The following is a 26475-nucleotide window of genomic DNA, read 5'->3' as shown; positions in this document are numbered from 1 at the left end:
TAGACCAATCAAATGGTTGTGAGCTCTGACATTCAAAGAAGATCACAAAAAATCATCAGCTAACACAGAACTCAAAAGATGAGTAGAATGACAATTGGAAATGGCTGACTGAAGTATCAGGCTAATTATAAATAGGGGCCATAAACCAAAAAGGAAAACAAAAATTTAACAATTAGGAAAACAATAGATACTATTAAAAAAAAAAAAAAAACAAGGCAAGTGTCTCAGAAGTGAATACTAAATAATAAAGGAGGAAAAAGCTACTCAGTCGACTAATCCAACCCCTTTGTTTCAACATACAGTTATTAAGCAAAGATACCAAACTGCTGCTTTCTAAAATGTTTTTTAAAAAATCCAAAGCAATATAAAATTTCCTTTTTGCATTTCCCAACTCTTGTTATATATGGAACATTCAAATGGGTATATATAGAATACATACTTAACTGAGAAGGTGATATGTGCTAAGTTGCTTCAGAAGTGTCGGACTCTCTGTGACCCTATGGACTGTAGCCCGCCAGGCTTCTCTGTCTACGGGATTCTCCAGGCAGGAATACTGGAGTGGGTTGCATGCCCTCTACCAGGGGATCTTTGCAAACCAGAAACAGAACTCGCGTATCTTATGTCTCCTGTATTGGCAGGCAGGTTCTTTACCACTAGCACCGTCTGGGAATCCCACATTCTCTCAGGTATAGTTAACTTGGCAGTGAGGGTCCCTGTGTCTGTACGGCTCGTGATCTTTATTCTTCTGTGCTGGGAGTACCTCACTATTCACATGACTCAGCTCATACTCTCTTTGTCTTTGAAGACTTTATGATCATCCCCTTTCTGACTCCACAAATCTCACGGCTCAAGTCTCATGTGAGAGATAGTCTTAAAGGTCTGCTATTATACGCAAAAAGCCAACCGAAATATCACAGAAATTTCATTAGGCAAAAGCACAGAGCCATAAGGCAGGAAGAGACCTCAGAGATCTTATAGTCTATGCCCTCAATCGAAAAAACTGAGGCCCAGCTGGGATGTATACCAAGCTCTGTCAATAACAATTTTATTCCAGTATACCAAACAATTGTTTGTTTGGTATACTGAATAAATCAAAGTAAAAGTTTTTAAAGTCATCAAGAAAAATGACACTGAGACCTCCAAACTAGAAAATACAACTCGTTCATGAAAGGTACTTTATAAAATCGCTAAGAATGATCAATTCTGCTCATACCTAGACAGGTTTCTGGGATGTCCCTAAATAAAAGGAAATCAATATTCATCAGCAACTTAACAAACATAATTATCGAACAAATCATATTTGTCTATAACAAGATTTCTCCAATCTCTCTTTTGTGTACTTCTGGCCTGTCTTTGGTATATGTTCAGGAAGCATACACTACCTTTAACATAACCCTAAATCATATAATATCAGGATGATAAATACACTGCGGAAAAATTGTCATTTGAGATAATCCTTATAGCTTCAAATCTATATGAATGATAGATAATTATAGAACACAAGAAGTAGGGATGATTATAAGTAAAAGTAAGCTAAAGTAATTTCAACATAATTATTTCAATGTTATTAATAGGACTTTAAAGTGCATTTGCATGAACAATTCTAACACAGTCACATATTAAAACATTAATGTCAAAATAAGTATAGATAATCTTATATATTAGGAATTATTCTTGGATGTTTTAAGTTATGAGTAGTGAAAACAGACCTATAAATCTTTGAATCTACCATTTCAAAGCTCCCACGATATACCTTGTTCATGAAGAAAACTGAGATTTGTTAAATGATTTTCTGTGTTCACAAAGAGGAAATAAATGTATGACTCTACTGTGGGCAGTCAAAGAATGATTAAAGTACAACTGGATGACAACTCCCGGAATATAAAACTTTTCTAGAAAATAAAATCAAAATTTAAAAAATAAAGCAAAATACAGTGGTTTGTATTTTACTTCATGGGAAATAGATGGGGAAACAGTGGAAACCGTGGCAGACTTTACTTTTCTGGGCTCCAAAATCACTGGAGATGGTGATTGCAGCCATGAATTTAAAAGACCCTTACTCCTTGGAAGAAAAGTTACGACCAACTTAGATATCATATTAAAAAGCAGAGACATTACTTATAGACTTCTTGACTAGACATTCCGTCTAGTCAAGGATTTGGTTTTACCAGAAGTCACATATGGATGAGAGAGTTGGACCATAAAGAAAGCTGAGAGCCGAAGAATTGATGCTTTTGAACTGTGGTGTTGGAGAAGACTCTTGAGAGTCCCCTGGACTGCAAGGAGATCCAACCAGTCCATCCTAAAGGAGATCAGTCCTGGGTGTTCATTGAAAGGACTAATGTTGAAGCTGAAACTCTAGTACTTTGGCCACCTGCGAAGAGCTGACTCATTTGTAAAGACCCTGATGCTGGGAAAGATTGAGGGCAGGAGGAGAAGGGGACGACAGAGGATGAGATGGTTGGATGGCATCACCAACTCAATGGACATGGGTTTCAGTGGACTCCAGCAGTTGGTGATGGACAGGGAGGCCTGGCGTGCTGCGATTCATGGGGTAGCAAAGAGTCAGACACGACTGAGCGACTGAATTGACTGACAGTGGTTTGAAACCACCAAACTATAGGTGAGTACCTACTTTAGCCATTTATTTATCTATTCATTCATTTATTCATAAGTGATTCAAGAGCAAGTTCAAATCTAAAAAAGCTGCTGTCTGCTATACACATTCAGTTCAGTTCAGTTCAGTTGCTCAGTCGTCTCTGACTCTTTGCAACCCCATGAATCACAGCACGCCAGGCCTCCCTGTCCATCACCAACTCCCGGAGTTCATTCAAACTCATGTGCATCGAGTCGGTGATGCCATCCAGCCATCTCATCCTCTGTCGTCCCCTTCTCCTCCTGCTTGCCCCCAAACCCTCCCAGCATCAGGGTCTTTTCCACTGAGTCAACTCTTTGCATGAGGTAGCCAAAGTATTGATGCTTCAGCATCAGTCCTTCCAATGAACACCCAGGATTGATCTCCTTTAGAATGGACTGGTTGGATCTCCTTGCAGTCCAAGGGACTCTCAAGAGTCTTCTCCAGCACCACAGTTCAAAAGCATCAATTCAGTGCTCAGCATTCTTCACAGTCTAACTCTCACATCCATACACGACCACTGGAAAAACCACAGCCTTGACTAGACAGGCCTTGGTTGGAAAGTAATGTCTCTGCTTTTTAACATGCTAGCTAGGTTGGTCATAACTTTGCTTCCAAGGAGTAAGCGTCTTTTAATTTCATGGCTGCAATCACCATCTGCAGTGATTTTGGAGCCCAAAAAAATAAAGTCTGACACTGTTTCCATTGTATCCCCATCTATTCCCATGAAGTGATGGGACCAGATGCCATAATCTTAGTTTTCTGAATGTTATGCTTTAAGCCAACTCTTTCACTCTCCTCTTTCACTTTCATCAAGAGACTCTTTAGTTCATCTTCACTTTCTGCCATAAGGGTGGTGTCATCTGCATATCTGAGGTTATTGATAGTTCTCCCGGCAATCTTGATTCCAGCCTGTGCTTCTTCCAGCCCAGTGTTCCTCATAATGTACTCTGCATGTAAGTTAAATAGGCAGGGTGACAATATACTGCCTTGACGTACTCCTTTTCCTATTTGGAACCAGTCTGTTGTTTCACGTCCAGTTCTAACTGTTGCTTCCTGACCTGCATATAGGTTTCTCAAGAGGCAGATCAGGTGGTTTGGTATTCCCATCTCTTGAAGAATTTTCCACAGTTTATTGTGATCCACACAGTCAAAGGCTTTGGCATAGTCAATAAAGCAGAAATAGATGTTTTTCTGGAACTCTGTTTTCTCGATGATCCAGTGGATGCTGGCAATTGGATCTCTGGTTCCTCTGCCTTTTCTAACACCAGCTTGAACATCTGGAAGTTCACGGTTCAGGTATTGCTGAAGCCTGGCTTGGAGAACTTTGAGCATGACTTTACTAGTGTGTGAGATGAGTGCAACTGTGCGGTAGTTTGAGCATTCTTTGGCATTATCTTTCTTTGGGACTGGAATCAAAACTGACCTTTTCCAGTCCTGTGGCCACTGTTGAGTTTTCCAAATTTGCTGGCATATCAAGTGCAGCACTTTCACAGCATCATCTTTGAGGATTTGAAATAGCTCAACTGGAATTCCATCACCTCCACTAGCTTTGTTCACTACACACATTAGGACTGCCAAAAGTATGAGTAGAAATCCAAATTAAGGCTTGCCTAAAATATACTGGGGGTGAGGGTATACTTGGGGGCTAGGGGTAGGGAGGAATGTTGAGACTGAAGAATATGCTTGATCACTCAAGACTGACTGACTTTAAAAATTACTTCATGTAATTACACCTAAATACTTCATATGTATGACAAACAAGAAAATTATTTTATGACAGTTAAAGATCTCTGTTGGTTAACAGGAAGGAATAATGTACAGGTGATTGACACAGTGGTCTCTCTATATAACATCATAACAATACTACCAGGGTTATACAGCAAAAGTATTCCCATATGTAAATAATAAATGCATTAATACTTATTGTGAGCTCAAGAACATTTACAGAAAGAGTTTCACATACACTTGAACAAAATAATACATTAGTAAATCCTCAGGATAGGTTAATCAATGGACAGGGACAATTTGATTATTTAATGAAATAATACTGCTTCTTGAAATTACTGAGTAGAGATCAGTTTGAAATTAACACATACACACTATTACATATAAAACAGATAATCAACAAGGACCAGTCTATTGTATGGGACAGGGAACTTTACTCAATATTCTCCAGTAACCTATATGGGAAAAGAATCTGAAAAAGAATATGCATATAACTGAATCACTTTGCTACACGGTTGAAACTAATACAACATTGTAAATCAACTATACTCCAAAATAAAATTAAATTAAATTTAAAAAAATAAGTTAGCCATTAATCTGACAGTATAGCTAAAAATTTCAGAAATAATTTCAGAGCAAATCTAGATACTGCTTCTTTATAAACATATTTAGAATGTATCACCATGAAATAATATTAAAAGTCTCAAATTTATTTTCTAGGCAGGACTGTTGTTAAACCTTTTTGAAAAAATTTAAAAGATTTCTGAGGTAGAAATGAAAGAGCTTAAAAAATGAGTAATATTTCTTTCTGATACAATATTTCTTATAGTCTTTCCTGTTGGAATTATCAAAGTTCTCATTTTTCAAACATCAGTTTTAATTTTTAAATGTTCTTATGGGGCTAAAGTTCATTAATTTTACATAAAACTTTTACAGAATGAGCATATCTCAGGTAATACATAAATTTATGTACTTGCAAAGCAAAAAATTAGCACATACTGTAAGATTAAGGAGATATTCTTTTAATAAACTATAATTATTTGCTTCCTTTAATCAAGCTATTTTAACTTCATTTGTTGCCATTACTCTTAATCTTCTTTCTAAAAGTATAAACAGAAATTCGATTCTTAAGTAACATTTAAACTTCCTACCATACATACTGTGTGGTCTTTTGGACCTAATATAATGCAATGCAATAAGTTGAAATTTAAATACAAAGGACTATATTAAACTTATTGGTTTACTGAAAATATTAACTCTCAGCTCATGAAGCTCATAAAACGGCCTTTTTCTCTACTCCTCTACAGAAGATCAACCATCTCAGTCTGTCAAATTTCTTTAATTCCAGATGGGTGCCTTAAAGAAGTATTGGAGTAAATAACTAAGTAATGGGTTCAATAATTTTGTGCTTGTCTCACAGCAGAAAATCAAGGAAAGAAGCAGAGAAAAACATTCACTAACATTCAGAAGCTGAGGAATAAGACAGTGATGTCTTGAGCTCACTATACTTTTTAAACTGTTTAAAATTTATGAAATAATTTTAACCAGAATATTTTAAGTCTTTATATTAGCAAATAAAACTTAAAATCTAAGAGAATTCTTTCTTGAGTATTTAATAAACTATGTACCTTTAAGTATTTAAGAAATTAACTTTTTAAAATCAGAAATCTGGAAGGGTAAAGCATTATGTTCCTGATCATAGAGAATCAATTTTGAAAAACAAAACGTTTCACTCTTTGATATACTAGACTTATTTCTCCATCACTCTTGGTTACAAAAGTAATAGGAGAATTACTGATGCTGTTAATGGGGTGAGAGAGTTGTTTTCAAATGGGCTTATACAGCATGGGAATTCAGTACAGATGTGTGGAATAACTTGCAGCTGTTGCAGGGTGAATAGGCTTAATGAAATCACTGGGAATATTGAAGGAGAATTGCCAGAAGTACTTTAAAACATTTATATTATTGTGATTAAAAACTGTTTAATTAGAAGCCTAAAATTGGTCTTTAATTATGAATCAAATTTTTAGATGTCTATCATTGTTACCTATTCCTGGGTATACATCCACAAACATGTTCAATTGTAACAAAGTACCTCACTTACTATTAATATATGTCTTACGAGAAAACAATTTTCTTTAGTTTGATCACATTTTGGCTCAGTTAAATTTAATTCAAAATGCTTTATAAACTTATTATATGCAAAACACCAAAAGGATAAAAGAGTGAATAAAAAAAAAGTCCCTCACTATTCTCAAGAAACTTACCTAGAGAAGGTATTATACATGTACACATAAAAATAATACAAAGAAACAGTATTACAGGAATTCAGTGGAATTTTCCAGATTTCACTGAGTGTTCAAATGCTGTTCCTTGAGGATGAGCCTGACTTTGCCTGAAGGTATCCATAGGTACCAGAGGTACATTATTCCTTCATCCAGGTAAAAATTGTTAGGAAAGTCAATCTTCAAAATAAGATGTCAACCTTACCATCTATTAGGTTTCTAAAGCATATGAAATCACCCTGAATTAGCAATACAGAAGGCTAGTACTAGGCTCTCACCATAAGTGTGGATAAGAGATAAGATATTTAGAAGATATGTTTAAGTGGCATGCTGGCCATCCATTCCTTTAGGCACTCCAAGTTCCAAGATCAAGTTGAACTCTGAGAAGGCTTGATTCACTTTTACCATATATTATGAAAAGGTGACAAATCAGTGTCTTCAGGTAATGTTCCCATAATATGTCACCGTAGAAAGTTTTGATTCAGCTTCAAGACTCAACCCAATTAACTTAGAAATCTTAGATCTAAGCATGTTGCCTAAGGTCAATATATTGTGAACCATATATGCAGGTCACATGTAAACTTTAGTAATAAAAAAGTAAAAAGAAATGGGTGAAATTAATTTTAATAATCTATTTTCTTTACCCAACATATTCAAAATACTATCATTCAATTTGTACATAATCAATGTAAAAATTATTGAGCTATTTTACTTTTTTTCATCAAGTTCTTAGTCTTCAAACTCTGGTGTGTAGTTTACTCTTAAAACACATCTCCATTAGGACCAGTTATATGTGAAGATTAGTGGCTACTATAATGAACACTGTGATGCTCTAAAGGATAAACTTCTTTTGGGAAATGGTCCTTGGAGCCTTCCTCTCCAACAAAAACCTATTGCTCCTCTGCTTTCCCCCTTTATTCTGTAGGTTATTAGGGACAGAGCTGTAACAACTCCACTTAGCAGTTCTTTGGTGGTAAACAATGGGAGGGTAAGGGACTTGGTCAGTAAGATATTTTAAACCCATGTATTCAAAAGTGAAATAAATAAAATCTTGTACTATATTTCTCCTCATCTATCTCCAAATGCTGTAATAGCAGCTCCCTCCAACACAAATCTGTCTGCAATGCAGGAGACCCAGGTTCGATTCCTTGGTCAGGAAGATCCCCTACAGAAGGAAATGGCAACCCACTCCAGTATTCTCGCTTGGAGAATGCCATGGACAGAGGAGCCTGGCAGGCTACAGTCCATGGGGTCGCAAGAGTCAGACACGACTTAGCGACTAAACCACCACCACCACCACAAATGGCATGGCTGATAGTTTAGAATGTCTCCTCAGGAGAAGTGGAATGGGGGTATTCAAACTCCTGGGTTTTGTTTAGTAAGGGTCATTTCTATGACCAAAATAAAGTTACAGTTACCATACAAATTTAGAGATTGTTTTAGATACCTTTACCTAATCTGTTAGTAAAAATACTACAGCCCATTCTGGTTTAGAAATATTTCAACTTCTCTTAAATTTCATAGAAAAAAGTAATACACCATTTTGTAGTGATATATTAATTTGCGGCTACTAGTTTGCAGGTTTCTGGAACTCCCTTTTAATACACTATAATCTCACTTTTGAAAATGAAGATGCAGTTCAGTGCAGTGAATAAAGCACTAGCCTGAAATGGAAGATGATTTGGCTTCTAGACTTCTGTCACATAAGCTGTTATATAATTCTCTGAATCTAAATTTCTTCATCTGTAAAATTAAGGAGGCAAAAGTACATCAAAAACCTTAATTGGAAGCTATATATTTATTCAAGAATTTCAAAATGCTGTATTATCTGAAGCAAACAGTATTACCAAGGTCATGTTGCAAAACTTTGTTAAGAGTGAGATTAAATAACAAAGCTAAAATAAATGGCCAGGTTATAAAAGGAACTTAATTCTGTAGGCAGGTTTAATTCCTGTTCATTAGCTCCTGATAGTTTTTCACAAGTAAAAATAACACTTGACTTTCTCCATGTGAGAGAATTCATTAAGTTCACTTTAGTATTGAAATAGTTTAAATTTGAGTGACTGGGATCACTAAGCTTCACTGATAAGATTCTGCTAACTATAGGAACTTAAAGACTTATCACAAAACAGAAAGCAAAGAAAAAACATATACAAATGTATAACCATCTAATATTAAACACCTGTGGCTGGTGATGAAAAGATAAGTCATGAAACTTCTACATTTCTATTTTATTTCCCATGGATAATTTCAGTTCAAGGTGGGCAGATACACGTTAGCACTACAGTGTTGTAATGCAGTGAACAAGGGCGGTCCAACACCTGTTTCTATAACTGACTGAGTCCTTTGTTTTTTCAAAAAGATCAGTAATTTTTAAAAAATGCCTTGATGTCAGTGCACAATAGTGTCTTTCAGAAATGTTTAAATGTTGACAAAGGAAGTAGGATTCCCTCCTACTCATACCACATCACTGTAAGAAGGAACAACTCATCTAATCAGTACAAGACAATGAGTGCTTTCTGCAACATATTTGCAGAGGTAATAAAAATGTTTTTTGAGGGGGAATGGGATAAACACTAAACAATAAAATGGATAATTCCACTATGGAACCTCAAATCAAAATCAGAGTAAAATCCTAATGTAAGTATCTAGACATTCTCACAGTAATCTAGGCACACATCTTCCTCGCTATTAGATCTCTATTTTCCACACTGTGGTCAAAACCCTTATCCGAGATGCATATCATTGCCACAGCTAGGTAACAGAGCCTTAAGAATCCTTGAAAGACAAAATTAAAGGGGGTTTATCTATTGCTATCTGAATCTGGGGGATAACAGCCAAATGAAATTCTAGTTAGTAAAACTTGATTTAAATATAAATGCTTATCTTCTATAGAAATATACATAATCTTTGTTGCAATAATATAAGAAGATGTATTTCTTAAATGAAACCCACACATAAGCTTCAATGATTTCATTAAACTAGTGGATAAGAGGTGACTTCTCCCTGTTTGTTTCTCAAATTTCTGAGCATTGAGATAGTCCTTTTGAAACTAAAAAAAAAAAAACATTTTAAATTGATCACAGTTATCTATTAATGGCTGAGGCTATTTGGTAAGAGTTCTGTAGAAATATGAAAACCTCATAAAGACTATTTAAAAAAGTTGCTTCTAATAACCAAAGAATTTATAAACAATTTGATAATTAAAAAAAAAAAAACCTCTAAGCTCCAAAACTTCAGAACTTTGAGTCTATTTCAGTTTTATGGCTTAAGAAAGGTATGTCACTCAGTTCTAAAAACCAGATCTACCAATTTCAGAATTTCCAATAAAATCTGAGTTAGAATATTTCATGAATCACTAAAAGAATTTAAAACTAAAATTAATTTCAAATGAGTTTTTCAAACCATTTCCTAAGAACAAAACATAAAACACATACTCTTTCAATTCAGCTGTCTTTTTAAAAGGAATTTAAAAGACGCTTTAAGAACTAACAGTTAGCAAAAGACTCATATTGGCTGCCATGTTTTGATACCAGTCCTGAAATAGGCTCATTACAATAAAAGCTTTTGCAACCATATGCAAGGAGAGATCATAGAGGGCTTGATTTTTGCAGAAGTAGGCACCAGCTCCAAATTTGTTTGATACAGTGTTAGAACAGGGAGAAAAAGGCAAATACCAGAAATCTGAACTAAAAAGGACATGCATATTTTCTTAGTAAGACATTCTTGGGTATTAGAGATAATTTATTTCAATCTCGCATAGGGTCAGCGTCAAGAAGTTAAAACTCCAAACCTTTGGCCACCTGATGCACAGAACTGACTCACTGGAAAAGACTCTGATGCTGGGAAAGACTGAAGGCAGGAGGAGAAGGGGACGACAGAGGATCAGATGGCTGGATGGCATCACTGACTTGATGGACATGAGTTTGAGCAAGCTGCGGGAGCTGATGATGGACAGGGAAGCCTGGTGTGCTGCAGTCCATGGGGTTGCAAAGAGCTGGACATGACTGGGCTACTGAACTGAACTGGCACACGGTCTGACAGTTTAAGAGTATAAGAACAAGCAAGATGACAGTGATATTATGTATGGAACATATTTTAAACCTTAGATGATTAACTATGGTTGAAAAAAAGCAACAGTTGGACTTCCTTACACTGTCAATTACACATTGGCATGCAATTAAATGCCTGTCAAATGATATGAACTGACATAGAATTCCTGGCACTTAATCTGAATCAGATCTGATACCTTACAAGGGAAATAAAGTGAACTCTTGAGGAAGAATGTTAAATGCAACCAGAAGTCTCTCTATTAGGCAATATCGTTTATTGTTTTACAAGGTTCAATTTCAAAGATGCAGGCTTTTCAGTTCAACAAAAGAATAAACTTGCTCTATCTTAGGGCATCATTTTTTAGAAGTTTACTTTGAAAATAAAGCTTCCACTAAACCAGTTTACAATTTTTTCTCATCTATGTAGGTTAATATAGACAATATTCATGTAAATTTTAGTAATACAGGCCCAGTTATAAGGATATGTTATATAGTTATAACTATAAATAAAATTTTTTTAAGGGTGACTATGTCTCTAATTCACGTCACTCATGAAGAACCAGATATTTTACTCCTTCAAGTGAAAAAGATAAGGAAAATGAAAAAGCAAGAGGTGCCCAAAATCATCATGCCCTTCCTGCACAGACTTTGATATCACCCCAGAAAAAAATATAATGAACATCACTATTCACTTAGAAAAACAAAACCACACACTAGAAATGTGGTGTAATTCAAAATAAGAAATATTTTTTTTTAATATGCAAAAAAAATTTCTGCTTTACATATTAAACAATTCTTATTGTTAAACAGGAAATGTTTTTATAGCAGCCTTTAGAGTCAAGTCTGTACAATAAAGGTTCATGCTGGTTTTCACCCTTGGCAACCAAAATGCATTTTTGAAAAGAAACTCCTAAATAAAAAAGTCTCCTTCAAAAGTGATTTCATTCATTAAATGGGGAAAGGGGGGAGTGGAGGAGGAATGATCAGGATCAATGAATAGCAGATAATCAAGTTTTGATCCTATCTAAAGCAAGATCTGAAGGTAGTTTCACTTATAGCAAGGAGTATATTCTTATAAAGATATTGCAAAAAAAAAAAAAGGGGGAAGAGAGTAGAATTACAAGCAAGTTTTAATAATAGATTCTAGACTCTGACTTGGACAGTTACCTAGTTTCAGAGGGTCTTATATTATGTGGGAAAAATTTCCAATGGGAAATACATTCTCATTTCTCACAAAAATAAATTTAATCCCTCATAATTTTCACACCAAAAACTCATTTGAGAAATAATTTATTGCATGAAAGTACTACTATAAAATACATTAAAAGATTAAGGTCACAACTTATTATGCGTAGTTTTAAAACTCTCATGAGGATTCAGGGCACTGTTAGCTGAATGGAAAAAAGAGATGAAGCTGTCAATTGTACACGGGAATAATCTCACTCCTGTATATAAAAAGGTAAGAAAAGTAACTCCCACTCTTTCTTTTTCCAATTGTGTATTATATAACTTCCACAAATGCTGATTTTGAGTGATGAAGATCCTCAAATAATACTAATAGTGAAAAAAAAAGTGAAAGAAAGTGAAAGTAAGTCGCTCAGTCGTGTCCGACTCTTTGCAACTCCATGGACTGTAGCCTACCAGGTTCCTCCGTCCATGGGATTTTCCAGGCAAGAATACTGGAGTGGGTTGCCATTTCCTTCTCTAGGAGATCTTCCCAACCCAGGGATTGAACCTGGGTCTCTCGCATTGTAGGCAGACGCTTTACCATCTGCGCCACCAGGGAAGTCCCAATGAAAAAGTTTTTAATAAATATACTTCAGCTGGCTGAAGTATCTTCATGACCAGATAAAGTAGAATTCTGAAGAAAAAAAAAAACACCATGGAAGAAAGATTAATCATATCAATAACTGCAAGAAATTCTCTGATGCATAAGGTGACTCAGGGTACAGTAATTTACCTTACCTGCAAATGAAAACTGGGAATGCTGGACTTGAAATGTAACAACAATATAGATCACTACTGAGAAGATGACAATGGTTTCCCCTAAACGCGGCAGCAAAAGCAGGAAGGAGGAAAAAACCCAGTCACATTTTAGAGACTTTAGATTTTTAAAATGACCCATATAATTTTACAGGAAAACTTTTAAGAAATAAGAAATAGCTTAAAGGACAAAAGGGTACAGGAGATGAAAATCAGTTGACAAAAAATGTAATGTAAAGTTTGAAGGACTTAGCAGGGACTTAAACAAATGGATACATAGAAGAAACTCTAAATTGTGTGTAAAAGGAAAATAGATGATGCTAAGATGGCAGAAGATTGTGCCGGGAAGGCATTTTCACAGATTTATCTTCAGTCTAAGGGAGGTAAAGATGCCCATTTCTTTAGAACAATTGAGCTCTATCCCTCTTTATATGCTCATTTTTCTTACACATTAGAGTCGAAAAAGACCAAAGGTATGGGTCCAGCTGAGGAGGAGGAAAACTATATATCCGAAAATTAAAGTTCAGATAAGCACACAGGCCATCAAAAAATGATTTTTATTTCAATTTGCTAAATTGAAAGCATACAATGACCTAAATGCATCCCTTTAAACTCCTTTTCTTGCAAAAAACAAAAGATGGTATAAAAGAAACACTTCTGAGGTTTGAACAAAGTAAGAGAGCAGAAAAGAAAAGCTTCACTGAACTTTCTTTAAAACTTTTTTAAAAAATTAACCCCAGAAACCATTCAGTATCACCAATGCCATAAAAAAAGAAACCTTGGCCAACATTTATCTATAAAGTTGTTTTTAAAATGGCCATCCTTTCTCCTTGACCAACCTCACCACCTTCAACCAGATGGCTTGATCCCATTCTCTCTCCTCAAAGAAAAATCAAATAAAAATTACACCAAGAGGATTCAGTATGAGGATAAACTATACGAAACTGTCTCTAAAGAGTAAAGCACATTTCCAGTCATTTTGTCACCTGTAGATAACCAGCCTTCTGGCTGCCTTAACAGCTCAGCCAACTTCTGAAGGAAAGTGGGGTGGAGAAAGTTCCTCAGTAAAGGTTGTCAGTGTTGATGCTCCGAGGGGTCTTGATCTTCTCGATGTTTTTGAGGATTACATCATACAAAGTGGCATACTGGTTCCGTAGATGGAGCAGGATCTGGCGCACACTCAGGTACTCATTTTCGTCGACCTCCGCTACAGTGCGGCGATAATCTTCCACCTGGGGGTATTTCACTATCTTGGATACCAACTTGGCCCGGGTGTTGTAGTAGGTGGAGAAGCGGCGTAGATAGGAGGCTGCTGTGCTCTCCACGGTCCACAGCTGGTCCACGGTGTCTTCCTGGATGGACACTCCGAAGTTGTTGCCGTCCTCCACCTTCGGGATGAGCAGCTGCACCCACATCCGCACCGTGTTGCATTTCTCTCTCAGCAGCTCAATCTCAGGCTTTACACGCTCAATCAGCTCCACTAGATGCTGGTTGCTTCTCAGAAGCTGTCCCTCGCCGCCCGGCAGTGCTAGTACCTTAATGGAGGACTGGGTCTGAAGAGGCGGCGGATCCCGGTTGGGCCCATCACCCGCAGTGTCTGGGGCGATGAGGCTCTCTGGGGCTGGCACTGAACGGATTCTGGACAAGTCTTGCAGGCGGAGCTCCTGGACACGAGTATCTAGCTCCGAGAGCTTCTGAGGGAAGAAAGTGGACACTAGATCCTCGGCCTCCTGGGAGATGCGGGCCCGAAATGAATCTACTTTCCCCTGCACGTCCTGCTCTAGCTTCGGCGGAGAAGCCATGACCACCAGGGGCGTCAAATGTTGGAGCGGATGCGAGTTTGGGCTTCCGGTGCCACCGCCAACTCCCAACAGACCAGAGCCCCCTAGGCCGAAATGACGTCCCAGCGTCCTGCGGACTGGCACGCAGCGGAAGTGGAGCCGCCACGCGGCGGAAGTGGCCACACGCGGACCACTCCCGATGGCGCCCTGGCCACATGTGTGTAGGTGGGGAGGGAGCCCAGCCGGATCTAGTTATCTGGGCGGCCCGTCCCCTATTTACTGGCCCCAGTGGGCTGGAAGACAGTTCCAAAGAATATCGTTAAACTTAAGCTGTGAAGATGGAGGTCAAGGAAATCCACAGTCCTTAGATCCAGAATACACGATCTCCTTTGAAAGTCACCTCACGAAATGGGCTCCCAAGAGCAAGGCCCACTTCTGAAGAGCCTTAAATCACATCTTTACAGGTAATCTGAGACTATCCATGCTTTCCCCTTAGAAAGTCAGAAGGCTTCCCTGGTGACTCAGTCGGTAAAGAATCTGCCCGCAATGGAGAAGACGCTGGTTCGATCCCTGGGTTGGGAGGATCCCCTGGAGGAGGGCATGGCAACCCACTCCAGTATTCTTGCCTGGAGAAGCCCCGTGGACAAAGGAGCCTGGTGGGCTACAGCTCACAGCGTCGCAAAGAGTCGGACACAACCGAGCAACTAAGCACACAAAGAAAGTCAAAAGCGAGTTCACTATTATATTTTTAATCAAGTTAGAAAACTTCTGAAATCGTCTATGGCGTACTTCATATACTTTTTAGTTTCAATCGCAAATGTTAAGTTAGAGAATTTTTCTAAAAATTCATTTTGGTGAATAATTACAGTTGAATCTAGACGGTAGATTAAAGTAACAGATTTCCTGAATTTGATAAGTATATGGTGCTTACAGAGGTTAATGTTCTTGTTTGTAGGAAGTACACACTACAGTATTAGGGGATAAAGTGGTATGATGTATTTTACCTATTCTCAGATGGTTCAGAAAAAGAGAGTGTATGTTTGTCAGTGTGTGCATGTGTATAGAGAATGAGAATGCTGAAGCATGTGGAGAAATGATAAAAAAAAATGATGACTCTGTATAGATTGTATGAGAGATCAGTATTAGTCTTATAAATTCTCTGTAAGTTTCAACTTAATTCAAAATAAAAAGTGAAAAACCTTTTCCTTAAAGGTTTCTGGAATGATAAAGACAAATTCTATAGCCTTCTAAACTTTCACCCTATTTATTTATATTCATTTTCCTTTCCCTGAAATAGTTTCCTTTTGTTCTTTGCAACCCACAGAGTAAAATCCATGCCACTCACTTTTATTCTAAAATTATTGAAGTTTAGGGTGTTTTTTTTTTTTTTAAGGATTATTCTAAAGATGCTATAGTATAGTTTCAAATGTAATTGTCCCTTCGGTCAGGCTGTAAAGTCCTTCAGGACAGGAGCCAAGTTTTAATTCATTTCCTTTACAGGTGCTCAATACATGCCTGATGAAATGATCTTGACATAGTAAGATTTTAGCTAACTAGAACTTCAGAAAATCTAGAACCAAAAGGAAAATATCAACAAGAAAAATATGTTGTTACAGGTTGGGTCACCCAGCAAGCAGAGAAGTTGCTTACTGGAAGTTTATTAGGGGGTGTTCTTAAGATAAACACCTATGGAGATGAAGAGACAGAACTGGGAGAAGCTGAACTTCAATGCAATCTCAGAGCCTTGACGGACCCCATGGGGAACTGGGAAATGCCCTGCAGAGTTATCCTAAGATGGGGTCAAGGCAGTTCTGAAGAGGGCTCTTTGGCGGCAGGACTTCTTGCAGTTGGGAAATAAAAACTTAAGTTCTGAGGAGGGATCTGGGGAGCTCATCACAGCTTCAACTACGTATGTAAGACAGTAAGATTCCATAATCCAAATGGAAAAAAAATACCTCGTTGGGGGTGGTGATGGGGTTGAAGAGAAGCATAAAGAAAGTCTTAGAAGTAAAATTAACATGGTGATAGTTTTAGATATGGTGAGATGAGAAAAAGCAGAATTCAATATTATGCAAGTTTTTTTGGCTTAGGTAAATAATTTCTATTTATACTTATATTAAACCTCTCCTAAGAGGTGATTTAGATATATATACATTTTTACATATACATATTTACATTCAAGTTATGAGAATTTAGATATAGCTGTCAAACAGAAAATAAAAAGCAGATCTTGAAACGACCACAATTTCCCAAATGTTGATTTTCTTCATAACTTTGGCTATAAAAGATTACAATAGGGCCAGCAAGGAAATACCTTTTTGTATCAATAACATCCTCAAAGGTATTAATATATATGGTTTAACAAATGGTTATTCTGTTTTCAAAGAGAAAACATTTCTAGCTGTTTTTTTTGTTTTAACTGAAGTATAGTTGCTTTACACTGCTGTGTCAGTTTCTGCTGTACAGCAAAGTGAATTAGCCATACATATACATATATCCCCTCTCTTCCAGTTGCTGTTTTAAAAAAGGAGAGAAGTTTCTTTCTGTTTATAAGTGATTAATGTAGCCATTTATGTGAAATTATTTTCTTTACTTGTCTAATGGTAAAATATAAAATACTTTGGGGGATTCAACTGCTCTTTTTTCTGATGTGATATAAGAATTTTATTTATTTGTAATGTTTTCTGGTCTTGTTAATGAAAGTAGCAGTTGGTAGGAAAGTAATAGCTCCTAATTCTTCTGCCATCAACCAACAGCGGTCAGTTTTAAAGATTATTTAATGCACTTGCATGCCTTGATTTGACCCATGAAATTAACACTGAGTGCTAACAGGTGGAGGAAGGGTAGGGACAGCTGTATAGAGTGTTGTCTGGTTCAGTTCAGTTTCTCCCTTCTCCACAGCCCAGTAGGGTTCATCATGAACTGATGCCAATAACAGACACCCCACTCATCTTTTAGGAATACCAACAGATCTATGGATTGATTTGTCCTTTAAATATCTTCCAAATCTGAAACTATGCCCTGTGAAGATGGGATTCTGTGGTGCTAAGTATAAGTTCCAATTACAGAACTAAACAACTGTTGTTGTATCAACTTTTGGAGACACCTGTAAGCTTGAGATATGGATTGGAATTTAATCTTTCAAAATAAGCTTTTTTCCACCCCCACTGATTTCTGTCTATGAAAGTTAGAAGAAATATCATCAGTGGGGCTAAATCTAGATAATCTTAAGACTCTGCTGGGTGGTAATATTTATGCCTTTATAAAATTCTTCAACTCTGGGTTGCAATGGATCTTACATTATCTAGACCAAATGGTTTCATTTACCACGTGTGAATACCCCCAAGTGAGCAATTTCTAGGCCTGGGAAATATATCATGTCCTCTTCCTTCATTCTTCTTCCTAGACTGCTGTAAGTAAAGGTACAGAAATAAACGATCTGCAGTGCCTTTTTGTCAGAATCAAATCTCCACATCTAACATGACCATGGCTTTAAATGAATTGAAAGAAAGTGAACATGTTAAGTCACTCAGTCGAGTCTCTTTGCGACCCCGTGGACTATCACCTGCCAGGCTTCTCTGTCCATGGAATTCTCCAGTCAAGAATACTAGAGTGGGTTGCCATGCCCTTCTCCAGGGGATCTTCCCAACGCAGGGATCAAACCTGGGTCTCCTGCATCTCAGGCAGATTCTTTACTGTCTGAGCCAACAGGGAAGTCAAGTTGGCAATATAGCATTGTGGTTAAAGTTTGAAGTTAGTCATATTCAGATCTTAGCTTTGCTACTTATTGTGACTCTGGCTAAGTTGTCTAACCTCTCTGTGCTTCATTTTCTTCATCTATAATAATATCTATAAAATTATTTTGAGGATTAAATTAGTTAATACATGTAAAGAGTTTAGCAAAGGGCCTGGAATATAGTAATTGTTCAATAAACGTTAGCTATTATTGAAGGAGGGTCTATCAACAGTCCAAAATCTCCCTTTACTCTGAATTGGAGTAGAACTGTGTATTCTAGACAAAACAAGATACAATTTCCTTGTTCACTGTCTTACTACTTAGCAGTAATGACTAATTGTACTACACATTTGAATATAAGTATCTTTTTTTTAATGGCTTGAATTTCTCAGATCATCAGTATTTAGAGTCCATATCACAGAGGGCATAGGTGAAGGAAGCACAAAGGTTTATTGGCTACCTTGTCTAAAAACTGTGTTTCTAAATAGAACCCCTTCTTGCAAAAGCCATGTCTTCAGCAAGTTCACATTATTTTTATCTTACAAATTACACAATTGGGATAGTTTGGAAACAGTGGTGTCTACTTTCAAGGGTTCTAAAATCACTGATTTTAAGAAAAATCCACTGATTTTCGGGTCCTAGATTCTTGACTTTTTAAGATGCTATGGCCAGTGACTCTCCATTCAAATCACTGATATCTTCCTCGTTTACAAAATGCCTGGATCAGAAATGTACTGGAGGACTTCCCTGGTGGTACAAAGGATAAGAATATGCCTACCAATGCAGGGGACATATGTTGGATCCCAGGTCCAGAAGGATTGATTCCACATGCTGTGAAGCAACTAAGCCCATGTACCACAACTACTGAGCCCACGTTCTAGGGCCTGCAAGCTGCAACCACTGAGCCTGTGTGCTGCAACTACTGAGGCCTGTGCTCCACAGCGAGAAGCCACTGCAATGAGAAGCCTGTGCACCACAAGGAGCAGGCCCCGCTCACTGCAGCTACAGAAGGCCTGTACGCAGCAATGAGGACCCAGTGCAGCCAAAAACAAATAAATTAAAAAAATAATGTACTGGACGAACAATTTATCTTCCAGTTCAGTATTTTTCAAACTGAAGTCCACTGGTTCCCTATAATTATTTGTGTGTCTTCATTCTGATGATAAATTAATCGATGTAAGCATATTCTGGGTCATATTATAACTGCCATGTGATCTGGGGCCCAGCAATTACTTTTTTATGATTATGATAGTACCAAGTATATCTACCTTAATTGATGAGAGAGGAGCCTTTAGGTGGTGTTGGTTTAGTTGCTAAGTTGTGTCCGACTCTTGCAACCCCATGGACTGTAGCCCACCATGCTCCTCTGTCCACAGGATTTCCCAGGCGGGAATAATGGAGTAGGTTGCCATTTCCTTCTGAAAAAGGAGCCTATTATGTATGATTATCCTTTTTTCCCTTCTCCCAAATAACTGTTAATCCAATAGAACAAAAGGTTTTCTTAGTGGCTCAAATAGAGAAAACCTGTAGGAGAATTAATTGGAATTAATAATATGGAAATGTTTAATTAAAAATTAAAAGCACTTGTACCATAAGAGTCAGTACTTCACTTATCAGTAGTGACTTACACAAGTACATAGTCTATGACATAAATTCATGCTGTTGATTTGAATTTTATTTTTGTAATATTACTTATATTTAATTTATATATTTATATAATAGAATTATATTATTTTGGTTTAGTACTTGTAAACTAAAAGTAGGGGATGTTTCGAGTTTTATGTTTATATGTACTTAATAAACATAAGTTAATGCTGGCAGAGAATTTCTTCCTTTAAAAGTAAAAATCCTCTTCTAATGCCTTATGTGAACAATTCCAGAGTTATCTTCCGGAAATGTGTTTTTTATCAGATTTCTCTCAAATTCCTTAAGCGTAGCCTACAAGTTCCTTCATGACCTATTTCCTGCCATCTTTTATTTCCCAGAACCAACTCTACATTCCAATAACATGTCCTATGCTTTTACATATTCACCTTTTTCTGTGTAAAATGCCACACTGCATCATTTTCCCCTCACTCTCTGTCTTCCTCATCTTCCTGTAATCAACTCAAGAACTCTTCCTGATACCACCTGCTTCCTTGTTAGATGAAGTTAGTGCTTCTGGCACAGGTTAAATAGTATAAGATCTACCTTATAAAGCTGTTGAAAGGATTAAATGAAATAACATACAAAGCATCTAGAACAATAAATTCTTCATAAATAGTAGTAGTTTTATTTGTATCTTAAAGTATTCTGCATATATCTCTTTTATAGTTCCTAACACAGTATTGCAAGTTTGGATTTACATCTCACTTTTATCCACCATAAGTTCTTTGAGGATAAGCATTTGAGTTCTTTGATTTCTGTATGTCCTTTAGTAGCAGTATGCCAGGTAACAATAAGTGTTCAATGAATATTTACTGAATAAATTAATGAAGGAAGTAGAATAAAATTTATCAGACAGGACCTAACTAGCAAAAGAGATGAGATTCTCAAGCAACTTATTTTTTTCTTTTTCCCCTGAAAAACTGCTGAACTATCCTACATCATATAAAAATCCATTTTAGAGATCTAACAGTGGTCTTCTGGGCTGAACTCTTTAGGGATTTATAGGGAAAGTAGGAAATATATTTCTTTTTTCTCCCATCAACAGCATGCAGAGTTTTACATTCTGCTTTTGACTTTGGTAATACGCCAGAATTCTACCAATCACAGTATTGCTTAGTTCTAAAAAGGAGCTCTTACATAAATAACTGGAGATGCTTCTTTAGAACAGTAGTTAGCATTACTACATTTGTGCAAAATGAACATATCAGGGAGTACTGGAGAGGTACACACACAAGGAATACGGGTGGTGCTGGCTCTGACTCACGCTCCTACTGTTTGCTTATAGCTGCTTATTAGTATGGGATTTGTTTTCTTTGGCAAATATACAAGATTTCACTGACTGAGAGAAGAAGATGTAAGAAAATGCCCAAGCATAAAACTTCTACAGTTGAATAATAATCTGTACCTCAGTGCTGTATCAACAGACTCCCCAGGGGCTGGTACAAGCTGAAACCACTCCAGAATTACAAACCTCATGAGCTGCAGATTTTACTGCTAAAAGTAAAATAGTGGTTAACTAAAGATTTTATTCTTCCACAGACACTTCCATTTATAAATGCTAAATTCACTAGTTGGGGCTAAATTTTTTGATTAGTATATAAAATATGTATGATGAGTTTCTAATTTCTGTAAATAATTTTCAACAGCAGAAATAGTCAAAGGTACATCTCAAAAACCAAGCCAAAGAATGTATATGCTTCAACCTGAAAAAATGTACTTTCTTTATGTTCATTTAAAATTACTCTGTCCTCTCACTTTGATTTTCCTTCTTAACCCTTATCACAAACTGAAATTCTATTACATATTTATCTATTTGTTATTTCCAGCCTCTAGAATATAAAATCAAGGGCTTTTTTTTTGTTTTGTTTATTGGATTCTTTGCAGTGAGAACAGCTTGGAACATAATGGCTACTCAATAAATATTTTGTTGGATGAATGACAGTAAAGTTGTTTAAATCTCTTGATTTAAATCACTCTTTGAGGATAACTGCATTTGTAAAAACTTTTAAATTATGAAAGTAAGGTAATTATTCAAATAGTCGTAACTTAGTATGAATAAAGTTTTTTAAGCAATAAAAGCAATCCTTAAATATCTGAAGAAAAAACATTTTATGTTATGATCTCTCATATTTATGTTTTCTCTTAAAGAGCAACAAAAGAGGCACTACTTGTTTTTAAAAATTTGGATTTTGGTATTTATCACTTCCATTTACCTTCTTAAAATATATGTTTTTTCCAAGATAAAAAGATTCATATTTTGATAGATGGAAAATATAACTCCTTAGCTTTCTATTTTTCAACTCGGGTCAACTACACCAAATTGCAGTAAAGTTAAAAAAAAATACAGATAAAAACAAGTGAATTTGGACTTATTTTGGTTCTAATAAGTACTTTACTTAAGAAGATACTATGCTTTCCTGAATGTAACCTGAACACAAAGTTGGTAAAATAATCCTAGGAGGATAATAGTTTTCAAAAAACTTATCAATCATATATGTACAGAAATTAGGTTGATCACTTCTTTTTGTATGGTAAGTAATACATATATTTATTTTACTAAAAAATAAGATTAACTTCATAGCTAAAAAGCTGACCCCAAAGCCTCAGTCTTAAATTGTTTCATCAGAATAGACTTGAATTATTTATAATCTGAATTCAAATTATTTTATCATTAATTACTGATCTACTTAATAGCCTATGGTGGACTTCCCTGGTGGTCCAGTGACTAAAACTCTGAGCTCCCAATTCAGGGGGACCCTGTTTGATCCCTAGTCCGGGAACTGATTCCACATCCTGCAACTAAGAGTTGGCATGCTGTGACTAAAGACCCTACATGCCGCAACTAAGACCCAGTGCAGCGACATAAATAAATAAATAAATATATCTTTTAAAAACCTATGAGCTTCCATTATATATAAAAATGTCAGGTAACAGGTTTCATCTAAAAATGAACTACAGAATTAGAACCTTGTGCAGTAATGTCTATTAATACTAAACCTATGCTGACGTTAACTGTTTCAAAAACTATATATGATTTTATGTGTGCTATTAAACTGTATAGGAAAACAAGACTAGTTTTATGCTACAAATATGTAATACTTACTACATCTTCTGGATGACCTATCACATCCATACCAGGCATATGGTTCCTATCTGATATCAATATGGAAAGGTCAGATTAAAGATGACAGTTTCTTTTCAATTATCAGCTGATGTTACTAAAATCATCAAAATGAATGTGACACAGTCTGAATAAATCCTAAAACAGCAGAAAACCTAGTGTCTTCTGTTACTTTGTTTTCTGTCTGTAATCTAAGTATCTAGTTTCCGCAGTCATCACATGAAATGAATATCAAAATAGTATTAATTTAGGAAATCACTCTGAAATAACTTTTTAAAAGACTACTGTAAGAAATTATAGACTACTGAGGGAGATTCTAGCAGTCTTTCTGTTTGGAAGAGCTCTTCCTTTCAAATTCCCTTTACCCCCAAAAGGGATAAAGGGTAGGTCTAAATTATCTAAATAAAGCCTTCAAAAAACCTAATTAGATAATAGATAGTAATATAAAAGTCACTGTTGTAAAATCTTGCAGATTTCACACTCTTTCCAATATGTTAATTTTCTGTCTGTTGATGAATGATAATGGCAAAAAAAATGAATCTTTATGGGGAGTTGGGGGTGGTACAGGATCATGGATGACTGTGCTATATCTAATGAAAAACAAACTCTCTCCCCTTGTCCTATCCACCTATAGGTTCTTCAGACTGTAGTCACAGGCTTCAAAGGTCAGTCCCCTGATGACAGAGAAACAGACATATACTGAACACCTACTAAGTGTTAAGTACTATTCTATTAAGTACCATTCTAGTACCTTATTTTTTATATAAAAATTTTTATATAAAATTTCTTAGCCTAAAAAGAGAGAATTATTAATATTAGAGATACTGAGGCTCTGAAAAGTATTTCCCTGAAATCTTTGAGTTTGTAAGCAAGAGAACAATGCTGGTTGAAATCCAAATACATTTGACTCTAAAGCCCATGCTACATGATTTCCTAGCAAAAAAAAAAAGCTGTCTCAGCACCTCCAAAGTTATTTTCTTTACTTGACTAAAAATTATGATGACTCATAGCTGATTGGAAATTTTTTTTCTTATTTCTGAATAAGGCTGCACAGTGGTACAGGATAAACTATCTATACCCTCTGTTATTTTTCTACTCTTTAAGCCAACGCCTAAACTATCTATATGTGCATGTGTATGTACATACATACACATATCCATACATATATAATACATGTATTTTTAAAAGAATAATTCTAAGGTCAAATGCTATAGGTCTTTTTTACTAAAAAAGGGAGAAAAACATAGTAGATTAGATACAAAGTAGTAGACAGTTCTTTTAAAAACTTCATTTTTAGCTCCTCTTTCACTTACTTTTCTGTGTATTTCCTAGCACTGAGATCTGTATTGGCACATTATGTGTTTATTTCGTCTGGTCTCCAGAACCTTGGTTTGGCAATATCTTCTGCTACCCATTACACTTTTGCTATAATTACCTACAGTATATGTTATGTTTCCAAAAGAGTATATAAATAACATTTCATTGGTTAAGTAGAAAGACAGGAAACTTGAGGTTGAAGGAGTTCAATCACAGGATACTGTTTTAAGAAGTTCCAGCAAAATGGACAAGAAAGTTTTAAGGATAACAAAAGAAAATAGCCTAGTACAGCTCAGCTGATAAAGAATCTGCCTGCAACACAGGAGACCCACTTAAATTCCTAGGAAGAGAAGATCCCCTTTAGGAGGGATAGGCTACCCACCCCAGTATTCTTGGGCTTCCCGAGTGGCTCAGATGGTAAAGAATCCACCTGCAACGTGGTAGAGAATCCGCCTACGATGCAGGAGACCTGGGTTCTATCCCTCAGTCAGGAAGATACCCTGGAGGATGGCATGGTAACCCACTCCAGTATTCTTGCTTGGAGAATCCCCATGGACAAACAAGCCTAGCAAACTACAGTCCATAGGGTCACAAAGAGTTGGACATGACTCAGTGACTAAAAGCACATACCCTTTTAAGCTTGGCTTTGTTTTAATTCTTCTATTAAAAGCTACTGGACACAAGGAAAAAGAGTTTTTATTAATTTTATACCTATATAAAATGATGGATATTCAATAAACTTAATGATAGTCATTTCATGATGTGTGTAAGTCAAATCATTATTTTGTACACTTTATATGGTGCTGTATGTTGATTTTATCCCAATAAAACTAGGAGAAAAAAACTATGGAATGAAAACACAGTATTGAATATCATACAGTACTGGATACACATATGCAAAAAATGAACTTTGACCCATCCCTGTGCCATATACAAAAAGTACTTTAAAATGGATCACAGACCTACATGTAAAACCTAAAACTATAAAACTTTTATAAGCAAATAGAAAATCTTTGTGACCTTGGGTTAGACAAAGATTTTTTTAGAACAATAAAAATAATACTTAAAGGAAAAAGATGATATATTGGACTTCATCAAAATTAAGATTTCTGCTCTTTTAAAAACACTGGTCCAGCCCCTGCCTGCTACTGTGCGGGCGTCTGCGCCACTTCTCCGCTGAGAGTTTCCTCTGGGCACTTAGTCTGGATTTGAAGATGACAAAGAATTTAAGACACCAAAGAATGATTGTATGGCTTTGGAATTATGTAGGTCCCATGACAGAAATCAAGATGACACAAATAGATGGAGAAATATACCATGTTCATGGATTGGAAGAATCCATATAGTGAAAATGAGTATACTACCCAAAGCAATCTATAGATTCAGTGCACTTTCTATCAAGCTACCAATGGTATTTTTCAGAGAACTAGAACAAATAATTTCACAATTTGTATGGAAATACAAAAAACCTCGATTAGCTAAAGCAATCTTGAGAAAAAAGAATGGAACTGGAGGAATCAACGTGCCTGACTTCAGGCTATACTACAAAGCTATAGTCATCAAGACAGTACCACTGGCACAAAGACAGAAATATAGATCAATGGAACAAAATTGAAAGCCCAGAGATAAATCCACACACCTGTGAAACTCCAGTACTTTGGCCACCTCATGCGAAGAGCTGACTCACTGGAAAAGACTCTGATGCTGGGAGGGATTGGGGGCAGGAGGAGAAGGGGACGACAGAGAATGAGATGGCTGGATGGCATCGTCGACTCGATGGACATGAGTTTGAGTGAACTCCGGGAGTTGGTGATGGACAGGGAGGCCTGGCGTGCTGTGATTCATGGGGTCGCAAAGAGTCGGTCACAACTGAGCGACTGAACTGAACTGATGGACACCTTATCTTTGACAGAGGATGCAAGAATATACAATGGAGAAAAGCCAATTTCTTTAACAAGGGGTGCTGGGAAAACTGGTCAACCACTTCTAAAAGAATGAAACTAGAACACATTCTAACACCATACACAAAAATAACCTCAAAATGGATTAAAGATCTAAACATAAGACCAGAAACTAAAACTCCCAGAGAAAAACATAGGCAAACACTCTCTGACATAAACCACAGAAGGATCCTCTATGGCCCACCTCCCAGAATATTGGAAATAAAAGCAAAAATAAACAAATGGGACC

General features: G+C 36.4%; 1 protein-coding gene and 1 pseudogene across 2 annotated transcripts in view; both read right to left on the bottom strand.

The window, feature by feature from the left end:
- ATF6 (activating transcription factor 6) overlaps positions 1 to 26475 on the bottom strand; it is a 250627-nt gene that overhangs the window by 90226 nt on the left and 133926 nt on the right. The gene's annotated exons all lie outside the window — the stretch shown is intronic.
- LOC129541337 (proteasome activator complex subunit 3 pseudogene) lies at positions 10171 to 22322 on the bottom strand (annotated as a pseudogene).

This window comes from Moschus berezovskii, chromosome 4, assembly GCF_049115385.1.
Source record: "Moschus berezovskii isolate FMDL1 chromosome 4, NW_MosBer_1.0, whole genome shotgun sequence".
Classification (NCBI taxonomy): domain Eukaryota; kingdom Metazoa; phylum Chordata; class Mammalia; order Artiodactyla; family Moschidae; genus Moschus; species Moschus berezovskii.
The sequence above is the reverse complement of the archived record's forward strand: the minus strand, read 5'-3'. Positions and strand labels throughout refer to the sequence as shown.